The 27,722-nt window shown below is 50.4% G+C and overlaps 1 long non-coding RNA gene across 3 annotated transcripts in view; it reads left to right on the forward strand.

Annotated features, from left to right (window-relative positions):
- Positions 1 to 27,722, forward strand: part of LOC116285404 (uncharacterized) — a 58,789-nt gene that overhangs the window by 16,548 nt on the left and 14,519 nt on the right. For all 3 annotated transcript variants that reach the window (XR_012064243.1, XR_012064244.1, XR_012064242.1), the window contains 2 exons: positions 132 to 246; positions 26,734 to 26,838. This is a non-coding gene — a long non-coding RNA (uncharacterized lncRNA). The remainder of the gene's footprint in view (positions 1 to 131; positions 247 to 26,733; positions 26,839 to 27,722) is intronic.

The raw sequence follows: 27,722 nt of genomic DNA on the forward strand, positions 1-27,722 counted from the left end.
CAGAAAGTCCAACAAAAATTATTCTTTGGCCCTGATGGAGCTGGGCAGACTAACGAAAACCTTGGTTTCTTTAGTAATTAGCATTGCATTAAAGATGTCTCTGCATAACTAACTCTGTGTCACTTTAGCAGGAAAGGAATCTTTGCGAAGGGCGCTCGCCAGAGTTAAAGGACGGATAAAAAGGCTGAAAACCAGACTGGAAAAGAATGATGGGCCCCTCAGGAGCCAAGGCATTCGGGAACACAGGTGCGATTCCGTGTGGAAGATGGGAGGTCCAGCTGGATGAGCCGGGGCCACGTGACTGCCCAGCTGCTGGGGGGGTGGGGCAGGGGAGTTGTCTGGCTTTGCCAGGCTTCCACAGACATTGTCCCCCACCGAGACTATCACAGTTTGGGAATTTCTGCCAAACAGGGAGGAAATTTGAGTTCTGGGTAGCCCCAAAAATGACAAAGGGCCACTGCACCTGTTCCTCTGGTCCCGCCGCACTTACCTGGCACTCTGCTCAGTATTTTTGGGGTGGCTTTGGTGAAAGCAGGTGGGAACACAAACTGACACGTGTATTTTGATGTAGAAAAACACCTATGTTCCTGGAGTCTGTGTGAAAGAAATTATAACAGGATGCTTGGAGATGAAGGCCGACCCATTTCCAGCCTACAAAGATGAGGCCTTCTACTAAGACGCGTAACGGGGAGTCCCCTGCAGAGAGGCAGGTGCAGGCACCAAGGGAGACTCACCTTCTGCATCCCTAGCTGTTCAGCGGAAGTGCCAGTGAATTGCCTTGTCTGTTCTCTCCATCTCTCTGAGCCACACAACCCCAAACTGGTTGACTGCATTGGGATTTTGTGAGATCAAATGAGATAATGGATTCCAATAGTTACAACTCTAAGTGTACTCATGTCTCCTGTAACAATTAACAGCAGCGTCAACAATACCGATAACTGACTTGGTGTTTTTCTGGAGGGCGTGGGTGGGCAGCCCTTGATAGAAAACACCTTGCCTTTTCCTTCCCCTCCTTGTTAACGTAGATTCTTTGTGCTCTTGTCGTCTCTGCAGTTGACATATGTCATTTGCCACTCTCTGGTGTCTTTTGAATAGCCTCTGTGTTTTTGAATTATTTTTCTCATTGTGACTCCTGCCTTCTCAAGGCAGAATCCAGAAAATTTTTCATCCTGAGGCTTGCTTTCAGCCAGGATAATAGCAGAGGAGCTAGGTCCCGAGAGTCAGATGAACTTGTCTGAGACCTGGAATCAGAAGTGAGCAATACCAGGCTTCAGTCTGGCAAGGGGGGGCTCTCAGCGAGAAAGGGTGGAGCTGTTGGGGTCTCTGGGGGAGCAGGGGTGGACTTTCTGTCACCCTGTCCTGGTCACTGCAGCTGCTATATAGTGACCACTGGGGCGTTTTGCTAGAGGATCCCTACAAACGTGTCTGGACTTGGTAGATTCAGAGTCTGTTCTTTGCTCTTCTCAGAGGTCTTCTGAGCTAATAGCCTTCACTATGTTCCGTTTGTGGGTATTACTGTTCTTGAAAATATGTAGACAGATTAAAAACTAGTGGAGGAGACACAAGTGACAGAAGAAGAGATAAAGAAGAAGAGAGCAAGGACAATGAGAGACAGACAGAGACGCAGAGAGAGACAGAGAGATAGAGAGGGACAGAGAGAGACAGACAGAGAGACAAAGAGACAGAGACAGAGAGACAGAGAGAGACAAAGAGACAGAGGGATAGAGAGACAGGAAAGGGCCCTGGCTACCCCAGAAATGATCCCCAGCAGGTTAGCTTCCATGGTAGCCAGCCCCGGCCGCAGCCCCACCTCTGGTATCCACGTCCTATATAATCCTTTTTTACATTGAATCAGGACTGGCTCGTGCGACCAAAAAATTTGGCGGAGGTAGCCATGTGTGATACCCAAGTCTAGGTAATCAAAGGCATTGGATTCTCTGCCTTGGCTCCTTGGCCCACTTTCTCTGAAAAAAGCCAGCTTCCATGTTGGAAGGACACTCAAACAGCTCTGCAGAAAGCCCACGTGAAGAGAAACCAGCGTGGCAGCTCCTTGCTAACACTGCCGGACACTACCTGGCTGGCCACGTGAGTGAACCTCCTTGGACGCGGGTCTCGTAGCCTCAGCCCGTCCCTCGGGAGACTGGGACTCATCTAATGCCTGGCAGCAATCTCCTGCGAGGGACCGGAGCCGGATCTGCCCAACCCGGCCGCGCCTGCGTTCTCGGCCTCCGGCGCCAGAGAGGGAACAGACGATTACTGTTGTTTGAAGCCATTAAATGTCAGGTTATTTGTCACACAACGTTAAATACTTGACGCAGATTCTCCTGCAGCCCTTCCTTCTGGTAAAGATGCTCTGGTCTCTGCGGGAGGGGCGGGCAGTGGACACGCTGGGACCCCCGTCTTCTTCTGACGGTGTTACTTTTCTGCTTCATAACCCGCCTCAGTTCCCCGCTCAGTAGAAACTCCTCGTGGGCTCGGGCAGATAATGAGACATCAATCTGATGTTCAGTGTTACTGCACCTTTAACTCTCCTGGGTCTATTTTCGCAAGTCTTTCAGTGGGAAGGTGGGTAAGGATGAATCAAGTGCTGCTGTCTTGCTGTTCCCCTAACCAGGAAATCAACGCCCTTTAGCTGCCTCGACATTTGCGGTGATGCACGCCTCTGTGCGTGTTTTGGAGCCATGTCTCCAAAATATATTTCCTTCCTTGTTCCTTCATTTACTTGTTGTTTACATGTGCCATTGTGTTGTTTTTGTCATATACATGATGACACACAAAAATATACATTTAGAAAATGTGAGATAAAAATGAATAGAAATTGAAGTTCTAACATTTTCTTTTTCTATCCAAATGGTTCTCTTGGGCCCTGCTGGTAAATGTGTCCCCTCTCCCACTTTGGACACCACCAAGCTCCAATATGGGGAGCTTTTCATATTTTTGTATGATCTCATGTGTTTTTAAGGGCAGAGGTCGTGCCTCGAGATTATGGGGTTGCTGCTCTGTTTACCCTTCTTATTCTATGGAATGAATGCATGAATGAATGAATGCATGAATATATGATTAAATGGAGGAATGACATCTGCATTTTAGTATGATACTAAATGCAAGGAAAACGAAAACTAGTATGTTAATGAAAATAAAATGATGGAAAAATTATAAAAATTTAAACGTAAAATTAATTAAAATTAATGTGTATGTTAAGTAGATGAAACTCACTTTTGGTCTCTTTCGGTCCCTGCATACTCTCAGTGACCAGGAGTCAAACCTGGGCATGCCTGATTCCAAAACCCCGCTCACTGTTTCACGTCCCCCAGATTACAGAGACCATCCTTACCCCACGCCCTGAGCATCACCTTTGTGCCAGGCACACCCCTGGAGGGAAGTTCCCGGATTTATTTCTAAAACAAATTGTGTTCTGTTTTCCCTGCCCATCCCGATCCACACATTGACACACACAGCCCCCCGTCACAGCCCCGCATACAACAGTTTCCTCCTTTTCCTTCAAGCTGTCTTCCGGGCCTGGCTCTCTGGCAAATAGCCAACAGCAGCGAAGACCTTTCTAGTGAGTACATACACGGGGGAGGACTTTCCTTAACTAGCCTGCCTCGCCAGGACTCAGGCTGTCTGGATTTCTGTCTCCTTGAATTTCCTGGAGCTGAGGACCTGTGGCAGAGATAATCATAGCCAGCTTGTCAAGTCTGTTCGTCCAGCTGAGCATCCCTCGTCCCTGTCAGTCGACCTCGCTCTCCATCACCGTCTAGGCTTCGGAGTGACCCAGGACGTTAGAATCAATGCTGCCGTTTCCCTCCGCAGCCCCGTTCTCCACTCCACTGACTTTCCTGGCCTGGGGTTGTGCAAGTAATGGGGGGCCTAGAAGAAGGCAAGGAAGGGGCAGCTTTTCTGAGAATACGTAGCTTGGTTCTCTGTGTGTGTGTGTTTCTGTGTGTGTGCACATGTGTGCAATCAGGGAGTGATGGGAGGAGCGCATTGCATAGGAACTCACTTCCAACTCTTCGTGTTTCTGTAGGGGGAGGGAAATTCTGCTTTCCCGGAGGGAAGGGCTTGGGAGGAGCACTGTTGACATTTTTCTCCACACCTATGACCTACTTATTCCTCCCCCGGGAAGGAAAAGTGATTCTGATACAAGGAATGAATTTGGGGGAAGGATTTGAATGGGGACCAGGGTTCGTGATGGGTTGTAGGTACCCCCAAGGAGAGCCGGGAACTGACTGGGACCTGAGGTTCAAGGAAGTGAGTGGCTCGGCCTCCTCTGTCCCGTGTGTGGCAGAGACCAGTGGTGCACCCACCTGTCCTGATTCCCCGGGTGCAGGAAGAAGGGACAGGTTGGTGGTCGGGGACAGTTAGCAGCCGTGGTCATGATGGCGAGAGAGGTGGGCACAGACCAGGCAGAGCCCAGGAGATGACGAGGCCTGAGTGGAGGGGAGGCTCTGAGGGGTGATGGACAGGAATTCAGACATGGATCCAACGGGAGACTGAAGGAGGAGGTGCTGGGGTGCAGGTTCCCAGCTCGGGTGAAGGTGTGGAGTGACCCTGGCATCTGTGGCCTGAGAGGGAGCCATGATCGCTCCGTTTTGGAGCTGGAGGAGTCACGACGCTGGACTTGGGTTCTCCCTGAGCAGCTGTGCCAATGTCTCACCAGAAGACTCTGGAACAGAATTTACAAAATAGTGATCTTCGGGCTGAATCCAGCTTTTGTTTAACTGAAACAATTTTTAAAATTGTGAATTAGCTGAAGGAAAAAAAAGTGGAGGATTATAAATAAAAATCTGAATTTCAATTTTTTTCCTTAAAAAGAAAAGACTGGGGAAAACTGGGGCCCACGTTCTGGGTTGGCAAGTGTCTGGGAGCTGAGTGGGGCTCGCTCCCTTTTGCAGGGGTAGCTCCCGGTTTGCCGCTAACCCCACGGATACATCGTTTTCCAGACTCGCTCAGTTTCCCGACCAGGTGACCTGCCCGGATCCAGTGGGCATTAGAGGCTGCAGCCCTCTGTTCCACCTGGGTGCTGGGTTTAGCCTCTCCTGGGTTTTGATACTTTAATGTAAGAGAAAGGCCTCTGCAGAGAGCTGTACCTTGCCCTGTAAACTTTTAGATACCATTACAGGTGGTTTCCAGACCCCCTAAAGCTGTTTAGAACCTGGATCCCAAGTTAAAAACCCCTGCTTCGAACAAAGGATCCCTGTTTCTTTGAAACTTCACTTGCAGAAGCACTTTACAGTTTAGGCGCACACCCCTTTTCAACTTGTAGAGTGCGCGGTGTCCTCCCTCATTTCCCGTTGCCCTCCCTCCCACACCCTTGCCTTATACCCTCCGTAGGCAGGCGTGAGGGTGGTCCCCCCTCCTTTCCAGGTGAGAACTGGGCTTCAGGGCTCCTGGGTGACACGTGCAGCTCTCTGCACAGCCAGGAGGTGGAGGGGCTGGCACTCAGCTCACCCCACGATTCTGGCTTGAGTCTTTCTTCCCTTCCCACTGCCTTCCACTTGCCAGGCGGTTATAAATAGCTCAAAGAAGATTTTATTTCCAGCTCCGGAGTGACATGTGCTGTCAGCAACACCACAAAACACTTCATTGATGTTTTTAAGGGGTAGGGAAGAGGAAATAAGATTGCTTATTTGCCCAAAGCAGTGTTCAGTGAAGTGAAATCCACTGACTCCCCGAGGGACTCTCTGCTTTTCCCAAGTGAATGGATTTTCAAATTTGGAACAGGTGGCCTTCAGGCTGAGTGGCTGCAGCCCGCCTCCCTGATCACTTCAGTCAAGGCCGCAGCCCAGGGAGGGCTAGGAGTCGGAACCGCCACCGCCCCGCCCCGCCAGCCTGGGGAAGACCATGTGAGCAAGAGCAGGGGAGCGGGAGGGGATGGCAGCTCCTAGCAGTTTTGGAGGCCTTGTCTGGAGAGGTAAGCGACTGGCTTTCTCTCTTGCTGCATGTCAGGGCCAAGCAGGAGGGAGAAGGCGCTTCTCTGCACGCGGAGCCTTCCCAACAGAGGAAATCACAGCCAACCCTTGGCGATCACAGAGAGAAGGGCTTGTGTTAGATGTCAGGGTGAAAATGGGGCACTTTTCGATGATATTATGAGCAGGGGATCCAGGAAAAAGCAAATGGAGCTCCGGATAGCAATAGGGGAAGAAGAAGGGCTGTGCTTGGACATAGAAAAGGGAAGGAAAGTACCCAGGATCATTAGCTGAGCCTTGGACACAAAGCCCAGTGCAGAGGTCGGTGGGTGAAGGGTGTATGGGCCTCGTTAATAACCTGGGAAGCTCTTCCTTGGCCTGAACTACTAGAAACTGCCATGAGTTAGTGCTTCGTGCTCTCTTCCATCCACCACTGCCCCTCCGCGACCCTTGGGAATGAAAATCATCGTCTTTGCATGCCTTTGGTAGATGAGAGAATTAGGGCCTGAAGAGGTTAAGCCATTTGCTTGGGATCACATGGCGGTGTGTGGCTGAGCCCGGTAGCCTGGCCCCAGGCTTGATCTCTTTAACCTCTTTGCCTCATTGTCTCAGTGAGCAAAGCCTGAAATAGAGGAAGAGCCAATCCCCAGGGGAAAAGGAACCCAGGGGAGAGAAAGAGGCAGGAAGAGGCTGTCAGCCTCAGTGTCTGGCCGTGAGCGGGCTCGGGTCGCCTGTCTGAGAAGAAGAAACAGACCACTGGAAACAGGAAGGGGCAGTGAGACCCCGGCTGAGGGCTAATTTTAGCTCTGATCCCTTTGGACTCTCTGAAGGGAGAGAAACAAGAGCTAATTCGTGTCCTGACCTTTTAACACTGCTCTGCACGCGAGTGGTGACCTTATTTTTCTATTCACGGCTGTGTCCCTGCTGAATCCCTGGCTCCTCACAGGTGCTCAGAAAGTCCTTGTGGAAAGGATGTGTAAAGTAACTGGCCCAAAGTCAGTGCCATCGTTTACACGTAGGTCTGTTGGCACTGAAAAGAGTATGCTGGGTGTACCCATTTCTGTACACTCAAGATGGTGAGAACCCATCAGGTTAAAATATCACCCCCTTTAATGATACAGCTGAGAATTTAATAAATATTGAAAATATTGTCAGGACTAAGTAGGCACTTAATGAATATTAGATAATACCATTTCTTAGGTTAGTTTGGAACTGCCAGCAGACACCATGAAGAGAAGGTCTGTCTGACACTGAGGTCAGCACAGGTTCAAAACATGGGAAGACTGAGTCCTGATGTTATCACCTGAGCACCTGGATCCATCCATACCTGAAGCCAGTGATCTCTAGAATTTCTTATTTAAGCTGATTAAAGTTGATTTTGAAAGATTTCCATGAAAAAGACTATTGCTATCACCTTAGAACTTTTTGTGATTCCCCTTCTTTTTGGGGCTAAATTTCCAATTCCTTGGCTAAACCTCTAAGAGTCCATGACTTCACCCCTGCCTAACTCATGGGCCTCCTCCTTCTCTGTATCCACTTGTTCCCTACTTTCCCACCTTTTCGAACTTGCAGAGCCCTATGCCCATTCTGCTCCGTCCTCCTCTGTGACTTTGCATGTGCAGTTCCCAGTCCTGGGGATGCCCTTCCCCGTTGGGTTGCCTCTTCCCCGGGTGCTCTTGCTTTGAGAAGCTCTCATAAACCCTTCTGAAACTGGGTCAGGCTCCCCTCCTCCCCTGTCTTGCATGACAGGCACTTGTCCCAGCAAGGATTGTCACCCTTACCCCAACACTGTGATCTCCTTGAGGGCTGGGACCACTTAGATATGAATAATTAGCTCTGCCTCCCAGGGTCTGGCACACAGCCTGCTACACAGAAGGTACTCCCTGTGCACTCAGGGTGGACTCAAAATCCACCCTGTGAGGGCGAACAAGAGATGAAAGACAAAAGCAAAGTGACGGCATTCTGATATGCTAAGAACCCTTGATGTGATTTGTTAAAAAAAAGCAAGCCTTTAGGGTGCCAGAGGAGGCAGCCCGTTTGGAAGCGCAGCGCTTGAGGTTCCTGCTGGATATTTGCTCATGGCTGGTTTGGCCACGTCTCTGACAGTGAAGTCAGCTTCCACCTGACAGGTGCTTGATTTAATGAAACCCCCAGCCTTGTATCAGCCCTGACATGCCTGGGGAATAGGACAGCAAATTAGAGAGATGGAAACTCCACTCTGCTGCAAGCCAAGATTTAAAACGTCCTAGTAGCCCTTATTTATGGAGTTTGGGTTTCCCTTTAACCCTTCAGTGAGAATGGGATGGCTTGCTGGCCCTAAATACTAATGAATTTTGGGCTGTGTTCTGCCTCCTGGCATGACGTGCTTAATAAATGTTCCCATCTTTCTACAGGGAAATCTCTCTCTCCCTGCTAATTGCTGTCAACATCCATCAAGATCACTGAGACAGCCGCGTCCCAGCCAAAGGGGCCATCACCAGGAAGCCAGGGGCCCATAAGGGACTGCATTTGCTGGGCATCTCCACTGGGAGGCGCCAAGGACACACACACGCACACGCACACGCACACGCACACGCACACGCACACGCACACAGTGGGAGTCTAGACCAGCAGCTCACAGACTGTGTACCTTAGAGCCACATCCCCTTCCCTGGGAGAAGTGTGGGGTCTGGGGGTGTCGGAGCTATGGGGTGCCAGATTCCATCAGCCTCTTAATCAGACCAGCCCCCTTTTATCTCTTTTATACCTCAGACCAGCCCTAAAGATTTTGTCAAAAGAGTTCTGCTGACTTGAAAACCACAGCTCTAGTCTAACCCTCACCTTTAACAGGTGAATAGACACAGTCTGGGGGTCAAGGGTGGAGAGGAGGGAGGCACCACTAGGTCAAAGAGAAGGTCAGGTTCAGACCTGGGGCATGGAACCCCACCTCCTAATTGCAAAGGCAGCACTTCTGAATTTTTGTTTGTTTGTTTTTAATTTCCCACCTCCCACTTCCATCTGTTTTCTGCTTTCACAAACGCGCAGGCAGGCACCACCCTCTGTGTGTCAACCTTAGAGACTGTATGTGAGGGAGGGTGAGGCGCCTGAGTATCTGAAGTCAGGGTGACTCCCACCTGCTGGTCATTGGTGGGGAACGTCACAGACTGACTTATTTATTTAGCGGATATTTGCTGATTGCATATTATGCACTGATAGGTCCTGATCTTGAAGAGCTGATGGGCCAGTGGAGGAAGAAGAAGGAAACAAACAAGCAAACATAGAAGTGAAATAACTACAAGCTTTGTTTAATGCAGTGAGAGAAAGAACTGACATCCTGTGATGGAGAGTGGTGGCGGGCCAGAGTGGTGGGCAGTGTCCTTGACAGGGTGGTCTCGGGAAGACTTTCCTGGAGAAGGGGATGTTTGAGCTGGGATCTGAGAGTCAGAAGTCAAGCAATTCAGAGGCGGGAAAAGTATTCTGGCAGAAGCCTTCTGGCAGATCGGGTGCCATCCAAGAGGAGCACGTGTAACCCACTGGCCTCTGCATTCCTGGACCTCCTCCCCTCAGGGATGTCCCCCAGCCGTCTCGAGCCACCCACCCCAGGGCCATCTCTGAAACCTCCATTGAGAATATCGTGCTTCCTGGCTCCCACTGCCTGTCCATCTAGATCGCCCAGCACCAAAATGGCATCAATCAGAAGCAATCAGTTTGGGAATCTTTCCTCTGCCTGCTTCTGCACTCTCTGCGTTTCCTCCTGTTTCAGTGGGCGGTGCTTCCTACGTCCATCAAAGGGACACATCCGCTTGTGGTCTGCATCACGGGGCTTCTATACTGAGATGATTCATGTTCAGATACTTCCCACCTTTACCGTGGCCCCCACTGGCTTTGGTGTCTTTCCTCTTCCCTCCACCATTGGGTGACGTCTCCAATGCCTTGTTACTGCCTCATCTCCCATTACCTCTTCGGCCACCACCATTCGAGCTGAATATGACGCCCTGCCCACTACAGCAGCTGCTTCGTCAGGTCGTCGTCAACCTGCAAGCTGGCACGGTCGCAGGTCTCTTCTGTGTCATGATGTCTATTTCCTGGTCACATTCCACACGGCTGCTTCCTTTGGATTCTTGACACTGCATTTGGCTTCACTCACACAGCCCTCCCAGACTGTTCCCGCACATTCTTCTCTGCTGGACCCCTCCCCTGCTCTGGGTCTGAGTGTTGATCACCCCAGGCTCAGCTCTGGGCCCTTCTTCTTCATCTATACACTCTCCTTAGGTGACATCATTCATTTTCATGGCTTTAAATACCATCTTCATGATAATGACTTCCAAATTTATACCTCCAGCACTAACATCCTGAGGCTACAAATTCATATATCCGGAGACTTGACATCCCCACTTAGATGACTAATGGGCATCTCAACTTAATACATCAGAAAAAGTCTTAATTTTCTCACCTTACCTCCAAAGTTGTTCCTCCCTTACTTTTCGCCATCTTGGCAAATGTCACCGTCTTCTCCCCCATTGCTCAAGCTCAGGTCCCAGGAATCATCTTTAATTCATCTAAGCACTTCACCCCCACACCCAGCCTACAAGTGAGACCTGTGGGTGCTCTCCTTAAGGGAGGTTCTGAATCTATTCACTTCCCTCCATCTCCCCCATTGCTGTAACTGCCCCCAGCTCCACCATTGCTCCCTCCAGCTTTGACAGCAGTCCCTGCCTGGTCTCTGTGTTGCCTGTCCTGCTTCCCAGAATCTGTTCTTTATACAGCAGACTGGGTGCTCTTTGAAAACTATAAATCAGATCTCATCACTCATCAACTTAAGGACCTTCAAAAGTTCCCAAGTGCATTTAAATTTAAGCCATTTACTGTGCCTAACAAGTCTGTATGTGAGCTGGCGCCCAACTTCCTGTGACTTTATGTAGTACTGCACTGTCTTCTCTCAGTATATTTTGTCCACTTTGGCTTTTCCCCTCCCTCTGTCCCTCCCTCCCTTCCTCTTTTCCTTACTTCCTCCCTCCCTCCCTTCTTCCTCTAAACATCAAGTTCATTTCTACTTGACAGCCTGTGTTAGCTTTCTCTTGCTGTGTAACAAATGCGCAGACACTTACCAGCATGTTCAGTGGCTCCATAAAGTTGGCTGCCTCTCCCTTCTTGTTCCCAATTTGTCACAGGGAATCAACTATCTCGGGGAAGGGGAAGGGGAAGGGATGGGATGGGTGACGGGGGACAGCTTAACAAAGGAGGGAGCAGAATAAAGCCATTCAGAGTCTTTCCTCTGCCCTGGCCTCTTCAGCACAAGTAACACTCTGTGACTAATCAGGAGCCGGAAGTCATGAGCCTGCAGAGGACAAAAGGAAATACAAATGTCACATAAGGATAAGAGCACCCATCTGAAAGCTCTGTGGTGAGGAGTCGCTCTTACCCTGTAATTGTCACCAGGCTGCGTCAGCGCCAGAGGCAGGGAGTCACTTTGGAGGGCCTGACAGGAGGACGGATGTTACGTCCCCAGGGCTGCTTGCACACGGGCCAGCCCAGAGACAGAGACAGGGCTGGCTTCTGCTGCAAGCGCAGCTCTGGGCCGGCTGCTGGCGGGGCAGGCAACGGTGTTGGGGAGAGCTGGGGCGGGAGGCCAGCCTCCACGTGGTGCCTCTGTCCGGCAGGCAGGGTGCTGGGCTTGGCGCGTGACTCTCAGCACCGGCCACGCCGAACAGTCAGGCTGCAGTCCTGACACGTGACCAGCTCTTGCTGACCGTCAGTGTGGAAAGCATTTCTTCTCCCCTTCTGCTTGGGTAAGCCCTATGGATTCTTTCAGCCTTGGCTCAGATAATACACCCTCCAGAAAGCTTTTTCTGATTTCTCTTCTTCTCCAGACTGGGAGAATTGTCTGTCCACCCTCCTGTAGCCTCCGGAATGTCCTTCTCTCTTTCTACAGTGTCGTTTGTCGCTTACACTGTCTGAGCCCTTGGAGACCAAGGGCTATGTCTTTCTTTTCCCCATCTCTGTTGTACCAACACCAAGCACACTGTTTGGAAATTAGCAAGATCTCAGTTTGGGCCCATGTAATGAGTCTCTAATGCGACACTCACGGAAATTCTGACACACGGCTTGTGAAATCAACACCCTAACTCTCACGGCTCAAATGAAGACACTGGACAGGACAGCGGTAACACAACTTGCCCAAAGACACAGTGCAAATAAATCATAGCACCTGGTTTTGAATCATTGTGATTATATTGGTATTTATACCAGTTTTATTCGAGCAGCAACCAAAATTTTGACAGTGAAATTTCAGGTGTGAGCCTGCAGGGGAGACAGGATTCGAGGGGAATTGGGACTATTTGTGCATCCCTGAGAAAAACCATTGAGGCAGTGTGACTATGCTGTGGAGGTGGACCTGGGGCAGGAATCATAGAGGTTTTCGTGGCTTCTTGTGGGCTCTGATGGAGAATGAGGTTTTGTAACTGTTTAGAACAGTGTGTAACTCACAGAAAGCCCAAGGACCTGGAGCAGGAAAGAGGTTGCTTCTGATGTGGGGAGAAATGGTCCCATCTGACCGTCCCTCCCTCGTGGTGGGGATGCGTCCAGCATCCGTGAAACAGCTCTGGGGGCAGGGGTCTCTTGGGTCGGGTTCCCCAGTCACAGACCTTGAGAGGAACACACGTGTGCAGGTGGTTCATGAGGGAGGTGCTCTCAGAAGCCCGTGGAGGAGTGGGGCCCAGGCAGGCCTGGGAAGGGGAGGAGCCAAGCCAAGGTGCCATGTCAGCCCAGTCCTGAGGACACCGCAGCCTGAGCCCGCAGGGAGCTCTGGAGGGTCACGCCCAGATGCAAGGGGGCTGGGTCACTCTCCAGCACCCGTGGGCACTGGCTGAGGGCCACTAGCCGGGGACATGCACACTCAGGCTTCCTTTGTCCTTGAGCACTGGGCAAAGTGCTCCAGAGCCCTGAGGGAAGTCCTCCTATGAAAAGTTCCAGGGTTGGGGTCGAAGATAAAAAGTGCACAGAATCTGGGGAAGAGGGGAGGGTGCGCTCTAAAGAGATCTGGGGGAGGCCGCCACACAGGAGGATCCCTGCTCCTCTCGGTGGGTCAGACAGCTGAGAAGGAGAGACTCATCCTGCTCCGCTGGCCGGTGGTGCGAGGGGCAAAATAAAGGCAAAGAAACAACGAGGTGTCACCTCACAGCAGTCTTTCAGTTAAAAACAAAAACAGACTCCAAATCTGCCCATCAGACCCCCGGCTGCACCAGCTAAGACATTGGAAGAAGACTAGAGGCCACGGCCCGGGACGTCAGAGAGGGTCCGGGAGGAGGGGACCCCGGGGGACAGGGTTCTGTCTTCTCTGGGGCGGTTCTCAGAGGTGTGGCTGTCCGCCTGTGTTTGCAGGGGGCGCTCTGTGGACCATTTCTGTGCAGAATGGAGGGTCTGGGGAGTCCAGGCTTTGCTGCTGAAGGCAGTGCAGTTGGGAAGGAAGGACCTGGCAGGAGTTTGTGATGCTTGTGCTTTCAGCCTGCCTCCCCGCAGGGCACCTGGAGCCCGGCGTCCCTGAAGCCTGAGCCACCCCCTGCGCGTTCCAGGCACGGAGCCAACAAACTCCCTCCCTGTTCACCTTGCTTGAGCTGGCTTTGTGTTCTGCGCAGCTGAAATTGTTTTAATCACTCAGACCTGACGAGAGAGACCAGGAGAGTGTGTGAGATGTCCCCGTGGAGGGGGGACACACAGGGCGAGGGACGGGACCATCAGGAGTGCTCGCGGAGAGGGTTTGTGCAGGGGCGGGGAGGGAACGTGCAATTCTAGGATGTTGGAGGTGATTTCCAGTCTTCCTCAGTCCCAGTGGGGGCGCTCTGAGAAAAACACCGAGAGATCGGAGCCTCAGCTTCCCATTTTGTGCCGTGGAGGCAATGCTGAAATACCGGTGGAGTCTGCGGGTGCGACGAAACGCACCGCGGCGGCGGCGGCGGGCTTTCGGGCGCCGTGGCCTGTCTCCGTGCCCCACTCCGCTTCCTTCAGCAGCGAAGCGGTGATTGCGCTCACACGCTGCAGTTTTACCCGCCTCGACGTGCTGTCACCCGTGGTATCTCGTTTTCCTTCAGTGCGTTTCCTTCGGGTTCAGGTGGCTGCCGGGCCGAGGGGAAGTGGCTGGGGAGACGGGGAACTGACATTTTAAAATCATTTATCTCTTCCAGGCTTCGAGTACACTTAACCCCGTTTAATTATCTCAGCCGCCCTTTGCGGCTGGGCTTACTAGCTCCATTTTCAGATGGGAAACTGGGTTCCTGCGAGGTTCGTGGCTGGCTTTGGGTCAGGCAGCTGGCAAGCGGTGGAGCCTGGAGTCACAGCCAGGCTGGGAGGGAGGCAAAGCCCCACCTGCAGGCTGGGAGCGAGGGTGAGTGGCGTCGGCTCAGCTTTGTGGCTTCCAGGAGCGCCCCTGACCTGGGGAGGCGGGTAGCAGGAGCGGGATGCCCTCCCTCTCTCTCTTCAGCCCACCAGCATCCTCGGGCTGGTGCCTCAGTGCAAGGTTCGCACGACGCATCCTCTTTTTTCCTCGCTTCCACCTGCCTCTCTCCTGCGCCTTCCCTGAGGCGGTGGGACTGGCCCAGTCTCTGGCTAATTAAGGCTTCATTTTCTTGAGCAAAGCCACCTCCTCTTCCTCCCACTTCTTAGGAGGCTGCTCAAAAGCAGTTGAGCTGACAACTCAGAAGAGAAGGCAACTCAGGTGGCTGCAAACTTTCTCCAGAGGCTTCCCGGGGGAACCCGAAACAGGGGAGCTGTCTGCTCCTGCGAGAACACCAAATACTCTCCAATTGGCTTTTTTTTTCTTTTTTAAGAAAAGGGTTTAAACAAACCTCCACACATCCTCTTCTTAAGTGGGATAAAATTATAAATGGATATACTTCCCTATGGGAATATGTGGTGGGGTCTTTCCTGCACTGCTCATATTAGTCCCATTTTTCTAGACTGGGATGCTGCCTCCACCACACACACACATGCACACATAATTAAGTGGGCCACTTTATGCATATACATTTTATAAATATGTATAATGTCACCCACTATGTAGTGGGCCAGGTACTGGGGACAGGAAGGTGAATAAGATTCAATTCCTGCCTTTAAGGAGGTCGCAGCTCCTGGCGGTGGGGTGTGATGGGAGGACTAGGTAAGTGCGAACTTGTAGTGAAGAGTGCGTGAGGGTCCGTCAGGGTACCATAGGAGCACAGAGGATGGAGGCTGTCAACGTGGCGTGGGAGCGAGCCTGGGAGAAGTGGAGTCTAAGCTAGAAGTGCATGAGAAATAGGTAGGAGGGTGCAGGAGAGCTGAGGAGGAGGAGGAGGAGGAAAGAGAATTCTTGCAGAAGAAACAGCCTGGCCAAAGGCTCAGAGACGAGAAAGAACATTGCTCTGGGGAGACCTGAAAACAGCTTGGTTAGTTCCCAATGCATTACTCTTCCTAAATGGGGATGAGACAGACTCCGGGAACTTTGTGTCTAAGTGTGTCTGTAAAGAAATGGGATGCTGGCAACCAGCAACTTTATGGCATTTGGCAATTTACAAATGCTCTCACAGCTAAACCCACATCTCACTGGCATGTCCCAATGGTCCAGTGACATGTGTGTGCCTAATCTTGTGACAAGTCCAGTGTTACACTTGGGAAAACCAAGGCTTAGGAGATGGTCATAACCCTTCTGAGCTTAAAAGTGTGTTGCCTCACACTTCACATTAGTTTTTTTATTGCTGCATAACAAGTTAGCACACATGTAGCCCCTTTAAACAACACACATTTATTATGTCATAGTTTCCATAGGTCAGGAGTCTGGGGCAGAGCTCAGCCGGGTTCTCTGCTTCAGGATCTCCCCAGGCTGCAATCAAGGGGCTGGCCAGGCTGCATTCTCATTGGAAGGCTTGGCTGGAGAAGGGTCTACTTCCAAGCTTTCTCAACTGTTGACGGAATTCGTCTCCTTGAAGCTGTAGGAGTCACAGTAGCTGGCTTGTTCAAAGTGAGCGAGGAGGGTAAGATCCTAGTGCAATCTGCTAGCAAGACAGAATCTTATATAATGTAACATAGTCGCAGAGTGATATCCCATCCCCTTTGCCATGTTTTGTTGGTTAAAAGAGGTTCTGTCTCTACTCAGAGGGAGGAGATCACACAATGGCATGACTATCAGGGGGTGGAGATCGTGGGACCACCTTGAAGTCTGTTTGCCACACTCTACCCTTTATTCATGCTGTCGGCCCTCCCCTCAATCTCCGTGGCAAGTCCCACTCATCCTCCAAACTGCAGCTCAAATGCATCCCCCTCGCCTTGGGAAGCTCCCTGACCGCCTCTTGCTCCTTCCAAGGTGCCGCTGTCCAGTCCTCTCCCACCTCCGTCACTGCGGTCACTGTCAGATACTGGACTCTCACCCCTGGTGTGCAGGTCTCCCTCCCTCCAGGTGGGAACAGAGCCTTCTCACATCTGCATTCCCCAGTGCACGATGCCTGGTGGGTGCTCAGTAAGTATTTATAACTAACCAAACTGAGGAACTGAGTGATTTGCTTAAGTCTCAAGTCTATTCAGGAAATTGAGCCCAATTCTAGGCCTCACTCCATGACCCCATCACCTCTCCAATTTCTCAAAAACCAAAATCGAAACTTGTCAGCATTGTGGATGCTCTTGTTAGAGCTGATCAGATTTGAAGGAGCAGCTCCTTTAAGACGTAAGGGCAATGGATGATAATACATCATGTCATTGGTTTCCAAAGCACTGTCCTATTCAGTGTTACATCTGCTTCCTTCAGTATTCAGTTGGGTTTGGTCTCCTTATATACAGTGTCAGAAGCCAAGGCTCAAAGAGATAAAACAATTTGTTTAAAACTATACAGAGGAAGAACAACTGCCAAGCTGCGGCTCAGTCCTGGGGTGCTAATTCCAGTCCCCCGGCCCCACGGGCACAGTGCATCCATTCCGTGCTGGACGTCACCAGGGGTGGAGACACAGCCGGGAGGAGCGTCTTACCCACAGAGGGCTCACGCTCTCGTGATGGAAACGTTGCCAGACTGTAAGCATAAAACGAACTGGCAAGCGCAGTGGAGTTACGGAGTCATGCACAGGAGGCTTTAAGGATTAAGAGGAGAAATACATCACCAGGTGGGAAGAGGGGAGTCTTCAAAGTGTGCGCAGAAAGTCACCAGGGGCAGGCAGGCACAGGAGGCAGGAAGGGCCTAAGCGAAAGCCGGCCGCTCTGAGGCATGGGGCTGAATCGTGGGAAGGTCCGTGTGAGGCTTGAGACACATGGCAGGTGAGTGAGGCATCCTAAAGCTCCCCCTCTTTCTCTCCTACTCTTGTTTCTAGAGCATCTTCCTCTCGTCCAGGGCCGCTCCCTCTGCCTGTTCTCTGGAATCCACCCTCCCCTGCCTTCTCACAACTGCAGTCTGTTGGTTTCCTTTTCCTCCTCACCTTCGGCCTGTCCCTTCCACTTGGTTCTCACTGAATGTCTCTGACATTTACCCCCCCCCCAACGGCTGGCCTGGACCCCCATCTCTCCAGCACTGCTCCCAAGAAGGCCCCCAGCGACCTCACGTCGTGCTGAGTCGTTGAACACTTGCGGGCCTTGTCTCACGTGAGCTCCCACCAGGCCACAGAGTCCACCAGTCTCTCCTGAGACAGTCTCCTCACCCGAATTCCTGACACCACTCTCGGGTTACTGTCTCGGATCTCCAGCTGCTCATCGCTGGTTTCCTGGACTTAGGTCTCCTTCAGGGTTTTGTCTTCAGCTGTCTTCTCTCCTCATCTCCAAGGCAGGGAGGCCTGCAGGTGCAGAGGCTCTGAGGGGCAGCAGATCTTGCCGAGTTTGATGAGCTGGAGGAAGCCTGTGTGATGAGAGCTTAGCCGGGGAAAGAGCCTGTCCCAGCTGATGGCGGAGGTGCAGGGAGAAGCTGGGTCATGACGGGTCTTGTAGGCCATTGATAAGAATGACGTTTATTTGATATCATTGGGGGTCTTTGAAGAACAAGAAGGAGGAAATGACATGATTCTCTGTATATTTAAAAGACTGTCCTGGATCCTCTAGGAAACTACATGGCGGGGGGGGGGGGGGGGACCAAGAGTAGAGGAGGAGAGCCCAGATGGTATATTTTAAAGGCAGAAATGATAGTATTTGCTGATGGATCAAATGTGGGACCTCTTGTGGACTCTCCCCTGTTATTCATTTATTTATTTTTTAATTCTACTACCATTTTGTTTCCTTTTCTGTTTGTTTAGTTTGGGGGGTGAAGGGAGAAGTAATGAGGTTTATTTACTGATTTGTTTTTCACCAGAGGGACGGGGATTGAATCCAGGACCTCATGTATCTAAGCCTGCACTTTCCCACTGAGCTCGACCCTCCCCCCAGTTATTGTGTTAATTGCATGAAACTCTTTCCTTCCATGTGTCCAGTAAAAATACAGCAATCCACGTTTAGACAGAGACGGTTTATTACTCACATGGCCAGAAGAAGGGAGAGGAGTTGAAGCTGCCAGCTCCTGGGGTCCTTGTCCTACACCCCAAAAGGAGAACACCAAAGCCACAGGGGCCAGGTGACAGTGCAGCACAGGATGTGGGACACCCCCTGCCGGTGTGTGGTTTATAGTCTCTCATAACCTCGGGGAGAGGGTGATGAGAAACCACCTCCTGACAGCCTCCTGGGGGGATGGGGAGGCAAGCGGAGGTGAATTTGTAGTGTCTCCTTATAAGCTTCCCATCCTCTCATGTTCTTGAAAGATTGCAGAGTTCTGCCAAGACTCAGACTGGCTGCGGTTTGAGGCTCTGTCTGCCTGGTTTATGTGGATAGGTGTAAGGTCACCAGGGTACCAGTCCAGGCCTTTTAGTATCTCTCATTACAATCATCATTCACATCACAGCAGACACACGTGGCATTAGGAACTCTTACTGCGTTCTAAGTACACACATTAACTCATGTATTTGATCTTCATAGCAATCCTATGAGGCAGGCATTATTTCTTGAGGTTGATGTAAAAACATTTTTAATTGTGGTGAAAAAGACAGAATACACAATTTATCATCTTAACCGTTTCAGAGTATGCAGTTCCATGCTCTTAAGTTTATTCACGTTGTTCTGCAACACAGCTCTACAACTTTGTCTTGCAAATCTGAAACTCTACACCCATTAAATAGCACCTCGCCAGACCCCCCTTCTCCCAGCCCCTGGCAGACACCTTTCTGCTCCCTAGTTCTATGAGTTTGACTACGTTAGGTACCTCATCTAAGTGGAATCAACAATATTTGCCCTGTTTTTCTATGGCTTATATCACGTGGCATAATTCAAAATTCATCCACATTGTAGCACGTGCCAGGGTTTCCTTCCTTTTAAAGGGTGAATAGTATTCCATCATATGTGTATACCAGTTTATTTATTATACCAAAAGTAGGCACTATTTTAGCTCCATTTTTTTTTTCAGATGAGGACCCTAAGTTAAACAGAGGATAAACCATTTGCCAAACTCATAAGGGATGGGGCTGGATTTGAACCCATGGGCACAGGCATTATGTCCATTTCGTCCACCGTGGTGTCTCTGGAACTAGAAGAAAGTATGGCATACACAAGGGATTTGACAAATATCATGGAATCAACTGAGCACTAAGGCTAAAACTTACCTGACTGAGGGCTGATGGACACAGGGCATGGAGGAGTGGGAGGGGTCAAGGGCAGCTCCTCCCTTCTCGCCTGGTGATTAGGGTGTTTGCAGCGCCATCAATTGAGGTGGGGTGTGAGGAGGAAGGACTAATCTGAGGGGCAGGTGAGGAGCTCACTGTTAGACATTTTGATTTAAGGATGTCTGTGGACCACCTGTGGGGAGATGTTCAGTAAATTTTTGAGTAAATAAAGAAAAATGAGGTGCAATTTTCTCCCTTCAGGATGCTCACAGAAGTATCGGAGACATAATCACAATTCAATGGCACAATAAAACTGGGAAGAGAAGAGGGGAAAGGATGGGTGTTAACAGCCAGAACAAGCCTCACCTTTTGTATAATCTTTTATCATCCTACCCCGAGGCTCTTCCACGGTGTTGGGGAGGAAGCGGAATCATTGATCAGACTTTGGGAAGCTATTCTGGTCTTGACACTTCAGCAGCGGGGTGTCTGGAACTGAATCTGTTCTGGTTAATAGCTCTTCCCAATTGTTTTCCCAGCGAGGTGCTGTTTCAGCTTTCTGTCATCCTGGATTTCCTTACTTTTTTCTTTTTTGAATAAGGCCTCCCAGTAATAGCCTGCTTTAATTACATTGAAATGCTACCCACCCACTTCCTGGCTGATGTCCACGTGACTGTGGTAGCCTTGTCTCCAGTTATGGTGGACACGGGGGAGGACCCGAGATGTGTACTGAGACACAGATTCAAATGGTCCTTTAGGGACACACGGGGAGGCGATGGTTATCACAAGAGATTCAGAGCTCCTAAGAGAAGAAAAACCTCTGAGGAGAAACAGTTCTGAAATGAGGGTGAAGGTCGCGGCGGTGTGTTTACTCCTATCATTTCTGACCACATTCTCCTCCACCCTTGTCCAGGGAGGTGGGTTTCTATGATGGAGACTTTAGAATTGGGAGAGGACTAGGGACGGTAACAATGGAAGGCTTTTGGTGAACGTGGACTGTTCCTATGAACCAGGCTTGAGGAACTCACATTTCCACTGCTGTGTTAGCGCCTTGCCTCTGGGAAGATGGCAGATTCTCCCGACGTACCACAAGCCTGATGAGGGTCCATCTTCCTGTATCGCCCTCCCAATCCGAGGATCATCTGCTCACACGCAGACGGGGACAACACTTCCACGAGTACACACGGTTCCCATTTTAGTCACCCAGCAACCCTGCGGGGTCTCAACTGTTACTTACCTTGTTTTGTTGAATAAGAAACTGGATGTTCCCAGGGCTCAGGCTTCTCCAGGATCATCCAGCTGGTGGTGGCAGAATCAGAACTGGTTCCTCGATTCCTGGATTCTTGGTCCAAAGCTTGTTTCTACCACACCCCGGTGCTTGGGGAGGGGGTCACTGACAAAGCCCTCCATCCCGGCTTACCTTCATTTCCCCCTTCCTTTACCTTAGTGGCTTATCAGCCTAAGTAGGTAGGTCGCATGTCTGACGCTCACTCAGCGTGGGGCACGACAGTCACAAGAATCCCTTCCCACGCCCTCTCAAAATTCCACCTGATGCAAAGACAAGCCTGAAACGTAGGTAGGTCACATGAACTTGCATGATGACTGGGAGATGAAGGCACGTTTCCATGATGCCCCATCAGCTGGGTGGAAAGGTGGAAAGGGAGAATGCTGGAAAGGAAATCAGAGGACCAGAACCCTGGGCTTGCTTCTTCCTCGTAACTCTGCAAGCCAGGTAATCTCCCCGGGGCTCAATCTCCTTGTCTGTCAGTGAGGAAAACCGCCCTGCCCGTCCCTGTAAGGCATGTGAGTGAACTGGGGGATCTGCCAGGCCCTATACAGCTCTGAAGTCGTGCTGTCATTATCCTGGAGGCAAATGAACCTGAAACCTCATGTATAGTTGCTTCTCTCCATACACGAAATACGATGAGACACTTGCTCGTTTCTTTCCCCTGCTAGGGAATAGCAGTTATCTAAGGGGCATTTGGTTTGGGTTTTAATCATGCACAGGTGTTGTAAGATTCTGGCAGAACTGAGTGTCTTTAGGTGCCCCTTCACAATCTCTGCATGTAGAGACAGAGATAAGATTATTTACACCCCATTCCATTATTCACAGCCTCTTGGAATGTAGCGTTAAATAATTCAGAGACCATACAAGCCTGGGGATTGATGGCAGGGCTGATACTTTTTGCAGATACAGCATGCAGCAGCTACAGAGCAGCCGTGGTTCTAGTGCAAATGCACGTGGGGGTGATTCCTGGGTACCCAGTGCTCGTCAGGACCTTGGAGAAAGGCCTTCTCTCTGGTCTAAAATGACTGTGGATGGCAGGGGTGGGGAGCCTTGTCTCTGGGTGTGAAATGCTCACCCTCCAGCGACCTTCTAATCTAAAACCTTGAAAGCCACTCGTGTTAGAATTACCCGCCGTCTCTGACATAGGTCCAGTACCACAGTAAGTGTTTGCTGAGCTTACACGCAGTGAACAGTCTTCATCTCTTAGCTGCTGCTGTCCAAACTATGACAGACGGGGAACAAGCAGAGCCACTGGGCGGCGGAAGACCGGTGGGTGTCCGAGTTCCTCCACTGACTAGTCTGGTGACCTTCCCGGCCATGGGGAAGGTCATGAGGAAGAAGAGGGGAGGACATAGAAACTGAGTCCGGAGAAGAAGCAGAGAGCTGGGAGGATGCCGAAGAGGGGAGAGTCGCAGGTAGGAGGTGGTCTGGAGGATCAAGGGGCGTGTCATTTGAGGAGGAAGAGTCCTGGGAAGTGACCACCAGATTTGACAGCAAGGAAGTTGCCCACCTCATCTCTGACCTCATGTACAAAGCCTTCTTTCTGTACCACCAAGGCAGACACGTGGCCAGCAGGCCTGTTTGGACCCACCAGCCACTTAGCTTTCTGGCCTTTGGCTCCTTGCATTTGGCTCCTGAGTTCCCAGCCCCACCTCTGGCTCTGATGTCTCCTGGCCTTGCCCTCAGCTTTTGAGCCGGCCAGGCTCTCCTCTGGCACCTGGAGCTCTGGTCCACTCTCTTGCCAGACTCCGAATTGACTCTTGATTTCAGAGCCACCTGCAACTCTGGACAAGAGGCCCTGCTTCTCTGTCAGTCCCCCGGCACCATGGAATCTTCCACGGCTGGGATGGTTCCTTGTTTCATGGTTCAGAAGAATATCCCTGGTGAACTCCCAAAGGGAAATTTAGGCGAATTCTTAGTTAACATGCTAGATTTCAAGTAACCAGGAGCACAATCCCCGGCACGCTTAGGTCTCCAGTGGAAGCCGCTCAGTGATGGAGACGGGTCCCAGACGGAGCCGGGGAGCTGGCAGAGCTCTCCTCCCAGGGGAGCAGGGCCACGGCACTGTTGAATGTGTGTGTTGGGCAGTGAGCAGGGCAGGCCTGTGACTTCCTGCAGCCGCAAGGAATTTGAGCATTGTGGACGGGATGAAGGGGAGAGACATAAAGGAAAAGCGTGGAGATCCAAGCCCAAAGGAATTAGAGGAATTAGGCTGAGAGGCAAGAAGCAGGTTCTGTAATTAGCAATGAGCGAGCTGCGATGGAGGAGCTTGGGGGGTGGAAGGAAACACCCTGAGGCTGGTTAGATGGAGGGAGGGGCCTTTCAGGGGGTGCGGCTGCCTCGCTGGTGAGTGAGGAAGGACCAGAGAGGACGTGGAAACAGTTTGGACAGGTAGGGCCTGAGGGTGTGGGTCGAGGGGCTGCTTTTAGACAGGAGAAGGTAAACCCTTCCCTGAGATGGGAAAGGAGGAGGCTGAGGGGCCAGCCGTTGATGGAGTTGAGCTTTCAGGATGCTGGCAGAATCTCAGAGAACAACTACCCCAGAGAAGAGCATGACCACAGAACAAGCGCTTGGCTCTGTGAGATCACTAAGGAGCTGGGAAGTCAGGCTTCCAGAGGGGCAGCGGGGAAGTTAACACTGCTCACCTGCGTCCGCAGGTTAATGGCGATCCTACGATATTTCAGGCACTTGACATGGGCCCTTTGCCTCCTCAGAACACTCTGCTCTGGAGAATGTATTGCTCTTCCCCATTTTGCAGATGAAGTAATGGAGGCTCAGAGAGGTTAATTAAAATCACCAAGGTCACACAGCTGAAAGTGACTGAGATGGGAGTCTAGTCCTAGTCTTTCTGATTATGAGGACCATGATCTTTCTATTGTGCCCAGGGAAAGGGAAGTGGGAGTGGCTTTTTTCCATCTGCACATCATCACTGTGATTTATCATAAACTCCATTTAAGAAGGTGGCCCAGCTTCTGCACAACAGTAATCACGACAGCGCTGAGGGCATTAATCACCTCACCTGGATGGCTTTCCACTGCTTGTAATTTACTTGTTTCATCAGATTCTGATCTTTAGGCCATTAATTACCCTGGGACGATTGGTGTAGATACTACTGTCCTGTTGGCAGGTGAAAAGAAAATTGAGCAGAGAGGCCCAGGGACACATAGGAGGTTGGTCCCCTGGTTGTGGCTGGAGCCAGATTTCTTCTGTGTTTTTATACAGGCGTCTTTGCGCCTCACCCGGCTTCGTGCACATTTTTGGGTTTCCTACAATTATAAGGGACTGATTAAAAGAGGAAAGAGTGACTCAGTGATCACCTGTGTCCCGATATGACCCTAAACTCAGGCCTTGCGTGGCCATCGCTGTCATCTGCACTCCGGGCACAGAGGACAGGACTGACTAGGGTTGAAAATCTACCTACTGTGTGCCAGATTTGGAAAAGATGTTATCACGTTTAATTCTAAAGAAAAAAAAAAGGAACAAAGATGAGCAGTAGGTCTTCTAATATACCCATTTTATAGATGAGGAAAATTGTGTCCAGTAAACAGTGGCATGTGATCTTGTCTGAACCTAAAGCCTCTCTTCTTTCCATGGCCTCCTGATCCTGCCCACACTTCTTCCGAAGTGCTCCCAGGCACTGGATATAAATCTGCTTCCAACCACCTGGATGAAAATTGGAAATATCACCCTCCTGGCTCCAAGAACCATTTCTTCTGACTGCATGCTTCTCAAATTGATCGCAATGGTTGATTTCATTGCTTTTCTTTCCTGCCTGATTGTAGATTCTACGAGGCAGGGATAGGTTCTTTTTGCTGACCGGGAATTCTATGCACACTAGAGGTCCCCGATAAATACGTGTTGAATGGATAAATCCCAATTTATAGCCGAGGGATCTCCACTCCCGAGATGTGAATAAAATGCAAAGCTGGGATTCAGATTCACTCTCTGCTTCTGAGTTGGCCCACCTCCCGCCTTTAAGAGATTTAGACATGGGTGGCGTCAGTGTGTGTAAGGAGGGGAGAATGAAGCCGAGGTTGGGAATAAATAACTCGATGAAAACGTCCCAGTGAGACTATGCATCAGGGCGCGTTGGAGGGTGGCTCTAGTCTGCTGACAAGGAGATTTCCACCAGAGCTGCTGCGCTGGTTGCTATGTGCTCCCCAGGCCCGTGCGCAGGGAAGAAGGGAGAGCCGGTGGTTTGAAGTCACAGGACTGGCACCATCTGACACTGATTGGCCTAAACTCTTGCTCTCCGTGGAGACTGCAAGGGTTTTGCTGGAAACTGGTCACCTCGGGCCACACGTGGAGTAGAGAGAGCCGGAATGCTGGAGGGGAAGGCCCAGCCCCCAGTTCGGCCCCTGCCTTTCGGTTCCCTGTGCCTTTTGTGGTTAGTTATTAACCACCCGCAGCACGTGGGCAGCACATGCGTGATGGAGAGCGTGGCCCTTGGAGCAAGATGGCCTGGGTCTGAATCCCATCTCTCCTGCTCTGTGACCTGGGGCAGGCACCTAGGGACCCGATGACTTGGACTCTGGTTTGCAAAATGTGGATAGGAAGACTTTCCCCAGCAAAGTCCTGATAGGAGGATTAAATCAAATTATAAATGCAAAGTACCCACCCGAGTGCCTGGCTCTTTACAAGTCCTGGTTTCATGGGCTTTGGGCTGTTTTAAGGATCGAATGAAATAATAAAATGAAAGCACTTTGCAGAAAATCACAGGTGCTGCCCTCCATCCTGTGCACCAGAGGACCCCATCATCAATTACACAGGGTCCCCTGAAGGATTTTCACACCTGTCACCATATATCACTTGTCTTCTCTGATGACAATCTACTACCTTGTTTCTCTGGCAAACTTCTATTCATCCTTCAATGTCCACTGATGTCATCTCTTCCATGCAGCCTTCCTTGACTGCCAGATACTGCTATTGTTCCTTCCTCTGCTTCCACAGTGTAGACTTGGTGTAGACGTTCAGACTCACAAGTGTTGCATTGTGCTGTGATGAGCTGGTTTGGTGTCAGCTTCTCCACCCCTAGACTCTGAGCTCAGAAGACTGAACTCCTTGAGGTCTTGCCAATCAGTCCTGCTCAACTCTGGACCCAGCACATGGACGATCTGAAATCCATTCATGCTGTCTTGAGCTGAAGGTCTGATGATTCACAGGAGACAATAAGTCATTTGTGAAATTTGAAAAGGATGATCTGATCTTTTTACAGGCCTTGATACAGAAATACAACTGGGCTATAAATAGAGATTTAAATTACTTGCTTTTTTCGATCTTTTAAAAAAACCTTTTAATAATGGAAGAAAAGCCACCAGCGAGTTGTGTGGATAGACGCAATTATTTTTCCTCCGAGAATTTGTTTTCTGCCTCATTAATAGGACCTCTCCCACACGTTGCAAGAAGCATCTTTTCCTCTCCTTTGCTAGGAAGGACAGTTAAGAAATGACTTGTGCTTTATTTTTCCTGGGCGTGGAGTAGATAATTGCTTAAAGCTGAGTTTTGGGCTGCTAATCATCCAGTCAGGGTCTTGGGCATAATTGTTTCTGTGTAACCTGAGCCTTTCTTCTCCGCGGTTCTGACTTCTGAAGCTGGTTCTCTTGGCAACAGCCTGTCTTTCTGGGGAAGAAAGAGTACAGCCACTTGGGGGTATTTTTGCTCAATAGTTAGGAGATAACAAATGAGGAATAGAGAAGCGACGGTGGGCATTATTAGAAAAAACGATGGAGACTTTATGAATATGCAGATACATCAATGTCTGAAAGAGAAAGAAGTCTCTCCGAACCTTGGTGTGAGCCCAGTGTTTCTTTCCTCGCGGTCAGAAGATGAGGAGGCAGATCGTCTCTTTTGTGCCTTGTGCTCTGGCCGAATGACCTCGCCGGGGCGGAGGAGGAGGGACCTTTTGCTGCTGTTTGAATTTGGCATCTTCCTTTTTCAGTCCACTCTGGAGAGTCAGAGGAGGAGCAGCAGGTGCTACGGAAGAGGGTGGAAGGACACTTGGATCTGGCCCTGGTGATGACAGGCCACTCCATTCACCTCACAGGTCAGTGTCCTTGCTTGGGATGGGAGACAGATGGGTTAGACTCAAAAGTCATGAACCATCAGCCCAAGGAACAAATCTAGCCCTCAGAAATGTCTGTCTGGCCTATATGGTACCTAAAATAATTTGAGCTAATTACCAGCAATTAAAACTCAGAATGGGTTTCACTAAAAAAAAAATGAAATTTCTGTCCCCCGTTGATAATAGGAGAAATCTAGAGTTCCTGAGTCCACATCTCCGCACAAAGCTGGACTCCAACAGTTCTTTCAAAGAGAATTCTTACTTCACCACTGCCCCCATGTCTCCCAGTTGTCCGAGTCTGTGTCACTCACTGTATCAACTGCCCAGCACCTACGGGCGTTTGCGTGTGTGACCCCTGGACTGGGGGATCTTGAATTTCCCATTTAAATTTGATCAGTATCTGGCTAACACACATGCGACAACACTATTTTGTCCTAATTTGAATCTGGGTTCCCATTTTATGGATGCAGAAATTGAGGTTCAGCACAGTCAGGCACTATGTCCTTGGTCATGAAGGTTGTAAGTGGTGGAGTCAGCATAGGATCATGGGATTCCTGACTCGGAGTCCGGCGGTTGCTTCTGAGAGTTACATTTCTGCTTCATACACAGGACCATGTTGGTCCTGTGTGTACTTATCCCAAGGCGATCAGATGATCTGCATTTGTATATATAATCAAATGACCTTCAGAAACCACATGAAATGAGCCTGAGTTATCACTTAGCAAAGACTTCCAGAGATGAAACCGCTGATTCAGATCAATTCTGAATCTGAGAATAACCCCAGCCACGCTGGATATTTGGGAAGAATGGTAACTCCTTAAATTCTAAGCACCTGGCAGGTTTGTAATGCTTTCACTACTGATTTA

The sequence above is a fragment of the Vicugna pacos genome, chromosome 25 (assembly GCF_048564905.1).
Source record: "Vicugna pacos chromosome 25, VicPac4, whole genome shotgun sequence".
NCBI lineage: Eukaryota > Metazoa > Chordata > Mammalia > Artiodactyla > Camelidae > Vicugna > Vicugna pacos.